This window comes from Procambarus clarkii, chromosome 3 (assembly GCF_040958095.1).
Source record: "Procambarus clarkii isolate CNS0578487 chromosome 3, FALCON_Pclarkii_2.0, whole genome shotgun sequence".
NCBI lineage: Eukaryota > Metazoa > Arthropoda > Malacostraca > Decapoda > Cambaridae > Procambarus > Procambarus clarkii.
In genome coordinates this window covers 32772460-32790105 of record NC_091152.1, presented here as the reverse complement: position 1 = coordinate 32790105, position 17646 = coordinate 32772460, and positions in this window count along the sequence as shown.

Here is a 17646-nt window from a genome sequence, read left to right as displayed (position 1 = left end):
GAAAGGGGAACATTTATATCAAAATGAGATATTGTAAATTCTGTGAGATTATTATTATTCCCTGCAAGGTGGGGGAATATTTATCAGTAAAGGGGTGTGTTATGCCCCTCATTAGTGGGTGTATCAGTGGGTTGGTCCGTATGTATATACCAGGATGGGAGATTACTTTGTCAGTAATGAATACGGTTATAATTGGACGGGGGATTATTACGAACTTATTATTTAATTAATAATAATGTTTGGTTAGATTAATATAATTAGAATTATTACGGACACGAAGAATACATTACGTCAACAAAAATATATTTTGCAACATTAAGATATCTAAATATTTTAAGACATTGTATTTCTACAATATGTTAATATCACTATTATGAAGATAAATGGTTTTTACAACTTAAGATATTTTTTCCCCACGGGAATTTAACCTTTTTTACTGGAGTGAACTTTCTGAAAGTTTCTAACAGAAAGGGCAGCTGGTATTTTTACGATACGAAAGGTCATTTAGTTTGACATTTTGTTTGAAAATATTTTCATGATTCCAGGAAAGACAGAAATTTCACCCGGAATTTGAAATATATATATTTGCTGCAAGAGTATTTGAACAAGATTCATATTGATGCAGAGTGCGAGTCACAACAGCTTGGCTGAAACATAGACAGCCAACCCACTCATCTGAAACATGAAGAAAGTTAGAACATTGCGGCCCCATGTGTCCTTACAACACACCAGAGACACAGTAATACAACAGGGACACATCACAACACTCCAGGGACACACTACAACACACCAGGGACACACAACAACACACCAGGGACACACTACAACACACCAGGGACACAGTACAGCACACCAGGGACACACTACAACACACCAGGGACACACTACAACACACCGGGGACACACTACAGCACACCAGGGACACACTACAACACACCAGGGACACACACAACACACAAGGGACACACTACAACACACCAGGGACACACTACAACACACCAGGGACACATTACAACACACCAGGGACACACAACACACCAGGGACACACTACAACACACCAGGGACACACTACAACACACCAGGGACACACAACAACACACCAGGGACACACTACAACACACCAGGGACACACTACAACACACCAGGGACACACTACAACACACCAGGGACACACAATACACAAGGGACACACTACAACACACCAGGGACACACTACAACACACAAGGGAAACATTACAACACACCAGGGACACACTACAACACACCAGGGACACACAACAACACACCAGGGACACACTACAACACACCAGAGACACACTACAACACACCAGGGACACACTACAATACACCAGGGACACACTACAACACACCAGGGACACACAACACACCAGGGACACACTACAACACACCAGGGACACACTACAACACACCAGGGACACATTACAACACACCAGGGACACACAACAACACATCAGGGACACACTACAACACACCAGAGACACACTACAACACACCAAGGACACACTACAACACACCAGGGACACACTACAACACACCAGGGACACATTACAACACATCAGGGACACGCTACAACACACCAGGGACACACTACAACACACCAAGGACACTCTACAACACACCAGGGACACACAACACACCAGGGACACACTACAACACACCAGGGACACACTACAACACACCAGGGACACATTACAACAAAGCAGGGACACACTACAACACACCAGGGACACACTACAACACACCAGGGACACATTACAACACACCAGGGACACATTACAACAAAGCAGGGACACACTACAACACACCACGGACACACAACACACGAGGGACACACTACAACACACCAGGGACACACAACACACCAGGGACAAACTATAACACATCAGGGGCACACTACAACACACCAGGGACACATTACAACAAAGCAGGGACACACTACAGCACACCAGGGACACACTACAACACACCAGGGACACATTACAAAACAGCAGGGACACACTACAACACACCAGGGACACACAACACACCAGGGACACACTACAACACACCAGGGACACACAACACACCAGGGACACACTATAAAACATCAGGGACACACTACAACACACCAGGGACACATTACAACACAGCAGGGACAAACTACAGCACACCGGGGACACACTACAACACACCAGGGACACGCAACAACACACCAGGGACACACTACAACACACCAGGGACACACTACAACACACCAGGGACACACTACAACACACCAGGGACACTCTACAACACACCAGGGACACACTACAACACACCAGGGACACACTACAACACACCAGGGACACACTACAACACACCAGGGACACACAACACACCAGAGACACACTACAACACACCAGGGACACACTACAACACACCATGGACACACTACAACACACCATGGACACACTACAACACACCATGGACACACTACAACACACCAGAGACACACTACAACACACCAGGGACACACTACAACACACCATGGACACACTACAACACACCAGGGGCACACAACACACCAGAGGCACACAACAACACACCAGGGACACACAACACACTAGGGACACACTACAACACATCAGAGACACACTACAACACAACAGGGACACACTACAACACACCAGGGACACACTACAACACACCATGGACACACTACAACACACCATGGACACACTACAACACACCATGGACACACTACAACACACCAGAGACACACTACAACACACCAGGGACACACTACAACACACCATGGACACACTACAACACACCAGGGGCACACAACACACCAAAGACACACAACAACACACCAGGGACACACAACACACCAGGGACACACTACAACACATCAGAGACACACTACAACACACCAGGGACACACTACAACACACCAGGGACACACAACAACACACCAAGGACACACAATGCACTAGGCACACACTACAACACACCAGGGACACAACACCAACACACCAGGGACACACAACACACCAGGGACACACAACAACACACCAGGGACACACTACAACACACCAGGGACACACTATAACACACCAGGGACACACAATACACCAGGGACACACTACAACACACCAGGGACACACAACACACCAGGGACACACAACACACCAGGGACACACAATACACCAGGGACACACTATAACACACCAGGGTCACACAACACACCAGGGACACACTACAACACACCAGAGACACACTACAACACACCAGGGACACACTACAACACACCAGGGACACACAACACACCAGGGACACACTACAACACACCAGGGACACACTACAACACACCAGGGACACACAACACACCAGAGACACACTACAACACACCAGGGACACACACAACACACCAGGGACACACTACAACACACCAGGGACACACAACACACCAGAGACACACTACAACACACCAGAGACACACAACACACCAGAGACACACTACAACACACCAGAGACACACTACAACACACCAGGGACACACTACAACACACCAGGGACACACAACACACCAGGGACACACTACAACACACCAGGGACACACTACAACACACCAGGTACACACTACAGCACACCAGGGACACACTGCAACACATCAGGGACACACACAACACACCAGGGACACACTACAACACACCAGGGACACACTACAACACACCAGGGACACATTACAACACACCAGGGACACACAACACACCAGGGACACACTACAACACACCAGGGACACACTACAACACACCAGGGACACACAACAACACACCAGGGACACACTACAACACACCAGGGACACACTACAACACACCAGGGACACACTACAACACACCAGGGACACACAATACACAAGGGACACACTACAACACACCAGGGACACACTACAACACACAAGGGACACATTACAACACACCAGGAACACACTACAACACACCAGGGACACACAACAACACACCAGGGACACTGCAACACACCAGAGACACACTACAACACACCAGGGACAAACTACAACACACCAGGGACACACTACAACACACCAGGGACACACAACACACCAGGGACACACTACAACACACCAGGGACACACTACAACACACCAGGGACACACAACACACCAGGGACACATTACAACACACCAGGGACACACAACAACACATCAGGGACACTACAACACACCAGAGACACACTACAACACGCCAAGGACACACTACAACACACCAGGGACACACTACAACACACCAGGGACACATTACAACACATCAGGGACACGCTTCAACACACCAGGGACACACTACAACACACCAAGGACACTCTACAACACACCAGGGACACACAACACACCAGGGACACACTACAACACACCAGGGACACACTACAACACACCAGGGACACATTACAACAAAGCAGGGACACACTACAACACACCATGGACACACTACAACACACCAGGGACACATTACAACACACCAGGGACACATTACAACAAAGCAGGGACACACTACAACACACCAGGGACACACAACACACCAGGGACACACTACAACACACCAGGGACACGCAACACACCAGGGACACACTATAACACATCAGGGGCACACTACAACACACCAGGGACACATTACAACAAAGCAGGGACACACTACAGCACACCAGGGACACACTACAACACACCAGGGACACACTACAACACAGCAGGGACACACTACAACACACCAGGAACACACAACACACCAGGGACACACTACAACACACCAGGGACACACAACACACCAGGGACACACTATACCACATTCAGGGACACACTACAACACACCAGGGACACATTACAACACAGCAGGGACACACTACACCACACCGGGGACACACTACAACACACCAGGGACACGCAACAACACACCAGGGACACACTACAACACACCAGAGACACATTACAACACACCAGGGACAAACTACAACACACCAGGGACACTCTACAACACACCATGGACACACTACAACACACCAGGGGCACACAACACACCAGAGACACACAACAACACACCAGGGACACACAACACACCAGGGACACACTACAACACATCAGAGACACACTACAACACACCAGGGACACACTACAACACATCAGAGACACACTACAACACACCAGGGACACACTACAACACACCAGGGACACACTACAACACACCATGGACACACTACAAACACCAGAGACACACTACAACACACCAGGGACACACTACAACACACCAGAGACACACTACAACACACCAGGGACACACTACAACACACCATGGACACACTACAACACACCAGGGGCACACAACACACCAGAGACACACAACAACACACCAGGGACACACAACACACCAGGGACACACTACAACACATCAGAGACACACTACAACACACCAGGGACACACTACAACACACCAGGGACACACAACAACACACCAGGGACACACTACAACACACCAGGGACACACTACAACACACCAGGGACACACAATGCACCAGGGACACACTACAACACACCAGGGACACACAACAACACACCAGGGACACACAATACACCAGGGACACACTACAACACACCAGGGACACACAACACACCAGGGACACACTACAACACACCAGAGACACACTACAACACACCAGGGACACACTACAACACACCAGGGACACACAACACACCAGGGACACACTACAACACACCAGGAACACTACAACACACCAGGAACACACAACACACCAGAGACACACTACAACACACCAGGGACACACACAACACACCAGGGACACACTACAACACACCAGGGACACACACAACACACCAGGGACACACTACAACACACCAGGGACACACAACACACCAGAGACACACTACAACACACCAGAGACACACAACACACCAGAGACACACTACAACACACCAGAGACACACAACAACACACCAGGGACACACTACAACACACCAGGGACACACAACACACCAGGGACACACTACAACACACCAGGGACACACTACAACACACCAGGGACACACTACAGCACACCAGGGACACACTACAACACACCAGGGACACACACAACACACCAGGGACACACTACAACACACCAGGGACTCACTACAACACACCAGGGACACATTACAACACACCAGGGACACACAACACACCAGGGACACACTACAACACACCAGGGACACACAACAACACACCAGGGACACACTACAACACACCAGGGACACACTACAACACACCAGGGACACACTACAACACACCAGGGACACACAATACACAAGGGACACACTACAACACACCAGGGACACACTACAACACACAAGGGACACATTACAACACACCAGGGACACACTACAACACACCAGGGACACACAACAACACACCAGGGACACACTACAACACACCAGAGACACACTTCAACACACCAGGGACACACTACAACACACCAGGGACACACTACAACACAGCAGGGACACACAACACACCAGGGACACACTACAACACACCAGGGACACACTACAACACACCAGGGACACACAACACACCAGGGACACAATACAACACACCAGGGACACACAACAACACATCAGGGACACACTACAACACACCAGAGACACACTACAACACACCAAGGACACACTACAACACACCAGGGACACACTACAACACACCAGGGACACATTACAACACATCAGGGACACGCTACAACACACCAGGGACACACTACAACACACCAAGGACACTCTACAACACACCAGGGACACACAACACACCAGGGACACACTACAACACACCAGGGACACACTACAACACACCAGGGACACATTACAACAAAGCAGGGACACTACAACACACCAGGGACACACTACAACACACCAGGGACACATTACAACACACCAGGGACACATTACAACAAAGCAGGGACACACTACAACACACCAGGGACACACAACACACCAGGGACGCACTACAACACACCAGGGATACACAACACACCAGGGACACACTATAACACATCAGGGGCACACTACAACACACCAGGGACACATTACAACAAAGCAGGGACACACTACAGCACACCAGGGACACACTACAACACACCAGGGACACATTACAACACAGCAGGGACACACTACAACACACCAGGGACACACAACACACCAGGGACACACTACAACACACCAGGGACACACAACACACCAGGGAAACACTATAACACATCAGGGCCACACTACAACACACCAGGGACACATTACAACACAGCAGGGACACACTACAGCACACCGGGGACACACTACAACACACCAGGGACACGCAACAACACACCAGGGACACACTACAACACACCAGAGACACACTACAACACACCAGGGACACACTACAACACACCAGGGACACTCTACAACACACCAGGGACACACTACAACACACCAGGGACACACTACAACACACCAGGGACACACAATACACCAGGGACACACTACAACACACCAGGGACACACAACACACCAGGGACACACAACAACACACCAGGGACACACAATACACCAGGGACACACTACAACACACCAGGGACACACAACACACCAACGACACACTACAACACACCAGAGACACACTACAACACACTAGGGACACACTACAACACACCAGGGACACACAACACACCAGGGACACACTACAACACACCAGGGACACACTACAACACACCAGGGACACACAACACACCAGAGACACACTACAACACACCAGGGAAACACACAACGCACCAGAGACACACTACAACACACCAGGGACACACAACACACCAGAGACACACTACAACACACTACAGACACACAACACACCAGAGACACACTACAACACACCAGAGACACACTACAACACACCAGGGACACACTAAAACACACCAGGGACACACAACACACCAGGGACACACTACAACACATCAGGGACACACTACAACACACCAGGGACACACACAACACACCAGGGACACACACAACACACCAGGGACACACTAAAACACACCAGGGACACACAACACACCAGAGGCACACTACAACACACCAGAGACACACTACAACACACCAGGGACACACTACAACACACCGGGGACACACAACACACCAGGGACACACTACAACACATCTGGGACACACTACAACACACCAGGGACACTACAACACACCAGGGACACACTACAACACACCAGGGACACACTACAACACACCAGGGACACACACAACACACCAGGGACACACTACAACACACCAGGGACACACTACAACACACCAGGGACACACACAACACACCAGGGACACACTACAACACTCCAGGGACACACAACACACCAGAGACACACTACAACACACCAGAGACACACTACAACACACCAGGGACACACTACAACACACCAGGGACACACAACACACCAGGGACACACTACAACACACCAGGGACACACTACAACACACCAGGGACACTACAACACACCAGGGACACACTACAACACACCAGGGACACACACAACACACCAGGGACACACTACAACACACCAGGGACACACTACAACACACCAAGGACACACACAACACACCAGGGACACACTACAACACACCAGGGACACACAACACACCAGAGGCACACTACAACACACCAGAGACACACTACAACACACCAGGGACACACTACAACACACCAGGGACACACAACACACCAGGGACACACTACAACACACCAGGGACACACTACAACACACCAGGGACACACACAACACACCAGGGACACACTACAACACACCAGGGATACACTACAACACACCAGTGACACACAACAACACACCAGGGACACACTACAACACACCAGGGACACAACACCAACACACCAGTGACACACTACAACACACTAGGGACACGTTACAACACACCAGGGACACACTACAACACACCAGGGACACACTACAACACACCAGGGACACACTATAACACACCAGGGACACTACAACACACCAGGGACACACTACAACACACCAGGGACACACTACAACACACCAGAGACACTACAACACACCATGTACACACTCCAACACACCAGGGACACACTACAACACACCAGGGACACACTACAACACACCAGGGACACACTACAACACAACAGGGACACACTACAACACACCAGAGACACTACAACACACCAGGGACACACTACAACACACCAGGGACACTACAACACACCAGGGACACACTACAACACAACAGGGACACACTACAACACACCAGAGACACTACAACACACCAGGGACACACTACAACACACCAGAGACACTACAACACACCAGGGACACACTACAACACACCAGGGACACACTACAACACACCAGGGACACACTACAACACACCACGGACACACTACAACACACCAGGGACACACAACACACCAGGGACACATACCAATATCGCCCAGTTGGTCCGGGACAAAATTTAATGGTTTAAGTGCCGGAGATAATAACAGTTGAGAGCTGGAAAAACAATTATATATTGTTACGACCCGCGATCAGCGGCTCGCAACTGTATTGTTACGACCCGCGATCAGCGGCTCGTAACTGTGTCGTTACGACACGCGATCAGCGGCTCGTAACTGTGTCGTTACGACCCGCGATCAGCGGCTCGTAACTGTATCGTTACGACCCGCGATCATTGACTCGTAACTGTATCGTTACGACTCGCGATAAGCGGCTCGTAACTGTATCGTTACGACCCGCGATCAGCGGCTCATAACCGTTGTTACGACCCCCAGGTAGCCTAACGAGGCAGGTGTGTCTTGTGAGAGTTAGTCCACACCTGACTGGAGGCCGGAGTCGGTATAGGACGTACACTAAGCAAACATCAGTAATTATGACTGAAGAAAAGACACCAGAGGGCAAGCATCTTAAGGAGACCAGAGGGCAAGCATCTTAAGGAGACCAGATGAGATCAGATGTGGACATTACGTTACGACACGTGTCGTGGGCGGAGGTCGTAAAGGTGACGTGAGTCGTGAGTGTCGTCGGGGAGGGTCGTACGTCGTTACCTCCTGTGTTGAAGGTCGTTATAGGTCATGGTGAAGAGCTTGAGGGAAGGCTGCGTGTTGACGTCTGAGGATACCTGTCTGGGGCCAGATTCACGAAGCACTTACGCAAGCACTTACGAACGTGTCCACCTTTTCTCAATCTTTGGCGGCTTTGTTTACAATTATTAAACAGTTAATGAGCTCCGAAGCACCAGGAGGCTGTTTATAACAATAACAACAGTTTGTTTGGGAAGTTTTCATGCTGATAAACTGTTTAATAAATGTAACCAAAGCCGTCAAAGATTGAGGAAAGATGTACATGTTCGTAAGTACTTGCGTAACTGCTTCGTGAATCTGGATTCTGGGGACGACGTACGACGCTTTTCTCTCTTATCGGGGTAACGACTTAGGGGCTGCCTGAAGCGTATAGTGTGGTCGTACCTATATTCACCTAGTTGTGCTTGCGGGGGTTGAGCTCTGCTCTTACGGCCCGCCTCTCAACTGTCAATCAACTGTTACTAACTTGGCTCAGCTGGATGTGTACTCACGACTACTAGGCCAGAGTTGAGCCCATTCCCCAGATATGGTGACGTTGAGCCCCTCCTCTATACATGACATGTTGACAGAGAGCCTCTACAGTGTCGCTACAACCAGTAACAATGACTCGGGTGTTCGCCTAGCTCTGGGCGGAGGTGGACGTGTCGCCTGTGGGCTCCTGGTTTGCTGCCCCGTGGTAGTTTATGTGTGTGAGCGGACCCTTGGGGCCGTGGCGGCTGGGGGGATGGCGGCCCCCCTCCCCCCTGTGAAGCGGAGGGATACCATTGGCTTAGAATTTACTGGCCCAGCTTCTTACCCGGCGGTTGAGGCGGTGATGATTGACATGTTGCGGGTGGATGTGGCGTCTGTGTGCGGCGTTCAACTTGTATCCGAGCATCGAGCTGTTGTGAAATTCTGCTCTACGGCTGTGTATCGTGACTTTGTGGACTGCTATGACGGGAGGACATTTACTCTGCCTGAAGGTGGTGGTTCGGTGATAGTGTCGGACAGGTGCAGTGAGACTACCTATGTGGCGGTTCATGGTGCTCCCTTTGAGTTCCCTGACTCTCTTCTCCAGCGTCATTTTAACCGGTATGGGCGGGTCTTGAGTGTCCGAATGAATGCAGTCTCCTCCGGGCGGTGGAAGGGTATCCCGAATGGGACCCGCACTGTGGCGCTGCGCTTGAAGGACTCCATCCCTTCGTCTCTCCAGCTTCTGGGCTTCATGGTACGCGTGTTCTATGGGGGTCAGCCCCGGACGTGTTTCCGGTGCGGTCTCTCGGGACATCAGGCTGCGGGATGTGATGCGAGCCGGGTCGGGCCTGTGAACCTTTTCAGGGAGGAGGACTTTCCCCCGTTGGCGGTCCCGGACCTGTCGGACGGTGCTGCTGTGGACAGTGTTGCTACCCAGTCCTCTGTTGCCCAGTTACCGGTCTCTGATGCCAGCCGCGATGTGGCTGTGGGTGTCGGAGTGGGAGGAAGTGCATCCCCGGCTCCCGCACCTCAGCCTCCCCTGCCTGCCTCGTCTCCAGTCGAGTCTCCAGTTGTGTCTCCTGTGGTGTGTGGTCTCGTGGCTCCGGACGTCGAGGCCGAGCCTCGGCCTGTACTGTCTCCGGCAGCTGTGTCTTCGACTCGTGTCGACGTGCACACTGTGATGTCTCCTGCGGTGTGTGGTCCTGTTCCCCGGGTTGTTGAGGCTGCGATGTCGAGTGATCGTGCGCTGCGGGGAGTTGCGCGAGCAACCAGCGGTTCTGCTACGGTGCTTCCTAGCGGGGATGAAAATTCCGACGATCTGCGACCTGTGTCCAAGCGTTCGCGACGAGCTTTGCGTCTGTCTCCGCCTCGTAATGCGGCCTGGGCCGACGTCGGGGAATTTGAGGACTCCGGGAGTTCGTCTTCTGGGGAGTGTGATGTGTGCGTCGCTGTTGGAGTGCCTGCGGCTCCTGTGGGCCGTGTTGCAGCAGTGATGGGTCCTGTGGTGGGATTGTCGCCTGGCCCTGGTCCGGTGTCTTCTCCGGCTGCCTCCGCGTCACCGGATGCTGGTTCCCTGGGTTGGGAGGTTGTGGCACCGGCCGAGACTGCGAGAGAGGGTAGGGGCTTGGTGCCGGTTCTTACCAATGCTTCTGTTCCGGCGGCCTCCGTGCCTCTGGCGTCCATGTCTGTGCCTTCCACGCCTTTGCCCTCTGCTCAGTCATCCTTTGTTACTCCGTCCCCTGTGGTGTCGGCCCCTGCACCATCGCCTTCTGTGATTGCGTCCCCTGCGACTCCGCCCGCTCAGTTGCCGGCCTGTGTCCAGCCGACTCCTGTGCTTCAGTCCCGTGTGGTTCCACCGTCTGTATCAAAGCCCTCTGTGCGGCCTCTTCCCGTGCCTACCGCCCCCGTGGTGGAGGGAGCCGAGCTGGAGGTTCCTGACTTCATGCGTCGACCACGAGGGTCCCGTAGTCACGTTAACGCGCCTCTGGAAATGTGGGCACAGTGGGATGCCTATCGAAAGAAGTACCCGCGTCGTTCTTATCCGGATAAATATGAAGATTGACTGTGTGTGGTTCTTGCTTTGTGTTGCTTCTTTCTTTCGTTGGTTTGTTGAGCTATGTGTTACGGGTTCCTTTTTTTTCTTCCCCTGTTTTCTTACCTAGTTCTTGCTGGGTTATAATGCTCTAGTGTGTTTTCTTTTTTTTTGACTCTTTCATTGTTACCTATGTGTAAGATTCCATTTTTGTTTATGCTTATTTACGATTTGTTCTCTTATCTGTGTCCTATTTACTGTGTTATATGTTCCGATGTACCGATTCTTTATATTTTATTTAATAATTTACTATGTCATGCAAATGTTCTGTTTCCTTTGCTCTATATATTGTGCTGTGTATTGCTTTGATGTATTCTCTTGTTAATTTCCTGCATTTTCTTTACTATGTTGTATTTACAGTTATTGTGTTCTCGATTCTGTGGTGTTAATTTTGTATGTGTATTCCTTGTTTATATTTTACCTCTGGTTATATTGTGCTCCTTGTGTGCTCTTGTAATTACTGACGCTTTTGGCACGCCCCGTCTGGGTGGTGCTGCTTTTGTTTTGTGTGTATGTCTTCTTATGAGTTTTTATGTTATTCTTTGTTTTCACTTTTGTGTTATGGTGATCTGTGTTCCTTGTTATCTGTGTTGTTGTTGTTCTGTGTTTTTTGTTACTCTGCTTTCCTGTTTATATGGTTACTGTACGCTGTAATTGCTCTGTTTTAAACATAAAAAGAAAAAAAAAAAAAAAGTAACAATGACTCGTAACAGTGTCATTGTTGTTTTGCTGTTACAGAGTATTAATGTTTCTTCATTTACGGTTTTAGTGTTAGACTCGTGTTTACCCTCCCTGTATTGACCTTACTTGTATGTTGAACTGTTAGATGCTAACATTGACCTTACATGTATACTTGTCTTACTTACAAGGGAAATAGAATGGATTGAGAACCTTTAAATCCAGGGATCCCATCACAATGGTTGTACTCTTCAAGTCACTTGTGTTGTCCCGTCTTGAGTACTGCTCAGTACTAACTTCCCCCTTCAGAGCAGGAGAGATTGCTGAAATAGAGGGAATACAGAGAACATATACGGCACGCATAGACGAGATAAAGCACCTAAATTATTGGGATCGTCTCAAAAATCTCGAAATGTACTCACTAAAAAGGAGACGAGAGAGATACCAAATAATATACACATGGAAAATACTGGAGGGACAGGTCCCAAATCTACACAGTAAAATAACAACGTTCTGGAGTGAACGATATGGAAGGAAATGCAGAATAGAACCAGTGAAGAGCAGAGGTGCCATGGGCACCATCAGAGAACACTGTATAAACATCAGAGGTCTGCGGTTGTTCAACACCCTCCCAGCGAGCATCAGAAATATTGCCGGAACAACCGTGGACATCTTCAAGAGGAAACTAGATTGTTTTCTCCAAGGAGTGCCTGACCAACCAGGCTGTGGTGGGTATGTGGGTCTGCCGGCCGCTCCACACCACACTACAGCAATGGTCCATGACTGTAGTGTATACCACACTACACTACAGCAAGGGTCCATGACTGTAGTGTATACAACACTACACTACAGCAAGGGTCCATGACTGTAGTGTATATCACACCACACTACAGCAAGGGTCCATGACTGTAGTGTATACCACACCACACTACAGCAAGGGTCCATGACTGTAGTGTATACAACACTACACTACAGCAAGGGTCCATGACTGTAGTGTATACAACACTACACTACAGCAAGGGTCATGACTGTAGTGTATACAACACTACACTACAGCAAGGGTCATGACTGTAGTGTATACAACACTACACTACAGCAAGGGTCCATGACTGTAGTGTATACAACACTACACTACAGCAAGGGTCCATGACTGTAGTATATACAACACTACACTACAGCAAGGGTCATGACTGTAGTGTATACAACACTACACTACAGCAAGGGTCCATGACTGTAGTGTATACAACACCACACTACAGCAAGGGTCCATGACTGTAGTGTATACAACACTACACTACAGCAAGGGTCCATGACTGTAGTGTATACAACACTACACTACAGCAAGGGTCATGACTGTAGTGTATACAACATACTATCAACATAGTATACAGCGCTGAAGAAAAATATTCTTATAAAATTTGATATTTTTACATATAACACACACACACACACACACACACACACACACACACACACACACACACACACACACACACACACACACACACACACACATATATACACACACACACACACACACACACACACACACACACACACACACACACACACACACACACACACACACACACACACACACACACACACATTCACACACACACACACACACACACACACACACACACACACACACACACACACACACACACACACACACACACACACACACACTCTCCCCACTCTCCCCCACCCCACCTAAGTCTTCCCCTCTCCCCCACTCCCCTAAACTCTCCCCTCTTCCTCACCCACCTCAGCCCTCCCTTTTCCCCCACGCCCCCCAAGCCCTCCACCCTTTTCTCTCCCCCCAAGCCCCCCCATCTCCCCTATCCCCCACAGCCTCTCCTCCCCCCATGCTTCCCCAACCCTCCCTCTCTTACCCACCCCCTGTACCCTCCCCCTCTTATCCACCCCCTGTACCCTCCCCCTCTTATCCACCCCCTGTACCCTCCCCCTCTTATCCACCCCCTGTACCCTCCCCCTCTCCCCCACCACCCCAAGCCCTCCCTCCTCCACCAATCCCCCCGTGCCAGGTCCCCCCAGCTCCCACTCACCCCAGATCCCAAAGGTCCCCCCCAGAAAAGAAGCAGAAGAGAGTCAGTTTCAGGGTGATGTACTCGAACATAGATGGGATCACAAGCAAGACAAGTGAACTAAGGGAAAGAGCACAAGAAGTTAACCCAGATGTAATCGGACTCACTGAAACAAAACTCTCTGGAATCATAACGAATGCCGTGTTTCCCCAGGAGTATACAGTAATAAGGAAAGAGAGGGAAGGTAGAGGAGGAGGCGGAGTGGCCCTACTCATGAGAAGGGAATGGAGTTTTAAGGAGATGGCCATCCCGGGCTGTGAGGAGTTCAGAGACTACATAGCAGGCACCATAACAATGGGAGGACCAAGAATAGTAGTAGCAGTAATATACAACCCTCCACCAAATGACAGGAGACCCAGTCAAGAGTATGAAAACAACAAGGCAGTTAACACTATAATTGAGAGGGCAGCCTTTGCTGCCTGTAGAAATAGATCCCACCTGCTCATCATGGGCGACTTCAATCACGGAAAGATTGACTGGGAGAACAAGGAACCGCATGGAGGCGAGGATACGTGGAGAGCCAAACTATTGGAGGTGGTGACAAGCAACTTTTTAACGCAGCATGTCGGAGAACCCACAAGGATGAGAGGCAATGACGAACCAGCGAGACTCGACCTAGTCTTCACTCTGAACGACTCCGACATAAGAGAAATCGGTTTTGAGGACCCAGTAGGAATGAGCGACCACAGTGTACTGGTGTTTGAGTACTTGATTGAAGAAGGGTTATTGAACTCGAGGAGGGATACCGAAACCAAAAGGTTAGCATACCGAAAGGGAAACTATGAGGGGATAAGAAAATTCCTAACAGATATAGCATGGGAAACAGAGCTCAGGGGAAAGACGGCCCAAGATATGATGGATTACATCACGCAGAAGTGCAAGGACGCAGCAAACAAGTTTGTCCCAGTCCAAAAGGAAAACAGAGAAATGAAGATGAGAAACCCATGGTTTAATCAAAGATGTAGGCTAGCTAAGCAGCAAAGTAAAAGGGCATGGAGAAACTATAGGAATAACAGGACACTGGAGAGCAGAGAAAGATACCAGAATGCCAGGAATGAATATGTCAGGATGAGAAGAGAGGCAGAAAGACAATACGAAAATGACATCGCAAGCAAGGCAAAGACTCAGCCTAAATTGTTGCATAGCCACATTAGGAGAAAAACAACAGTAAAGGAACAGGTTATGAGATTAAGGATAGGGGCGGAAGGATTCACTACAAATGACAAGGAAGTGTGTGAGGAATTGAATAAGAAATTCCAGGAGGTCTTCACCTTAGAACAAGGAGAAATTCCAGAGGTAAGTGAGGGAATAGCTAACCAGGAACCACTGGAAGAGTTTGAGATTACCAGTGGGGAAGTAAGGAAGTGTTTACTAGAGTTGGACGTGACGAAGGCTATAGGCCCAGATGGAATCTCCCCTTGGGTTCTAAAGGAAGGAGCAAGAGAACTGAGCCTACCACTCTCCATAGTGTATAACAAATCACTGGCAACAGGGGAACTGCCAGATATTTGGAAAGCAGCTAACGTAGTCCCGATATACAAGAAAGGGGATAGACAGGCGGCACTGAACTACAGGCCAGTGTCCCTAACCTGCATACCATGCAAGCTGATGGAGAAGATTGTGCGAAAAAAACTAGTGGAGCATCTGGAGCGAAGGAACTTTGTAACACAGCATCAACATGGGTTCAGGGATGGCAGGTCCTGCCTCACAGGGTTACTTGAATTCTACGACCAGGCAACAAAAATAAGGCAAGAAAGAGAAGGGTGGGCAGACTGCATATTTTTGGATTGTCAGAAAGCCTTTGATACAGTGCCACACAAGAGGCTAGTGCGAAAGTTGGAGATGCAGGCTGGAGTGAGAGGGAAGGTACTCCGGTGGATAGAGGAATACCTAAGCAACAGGAGACAACGAGTCTGTGTGAGGGGTGAGGTCTCAGATTGGCGAGACGTCACAAGTGGAGTCCCGCAGGGGTCAGTCCTTGGACCTATACTGTTTCTGGTATATGTAAATGATCTCCCAGAGGGTATAGATTCGTTCCTCTCAATGTTTGCCGACGATGCAAAAATTATGAGGAGGATTGAAACAGAGGATGATAGTAGGAGGCTACAAGATGACCTGGATAGACTGAGTGAATGG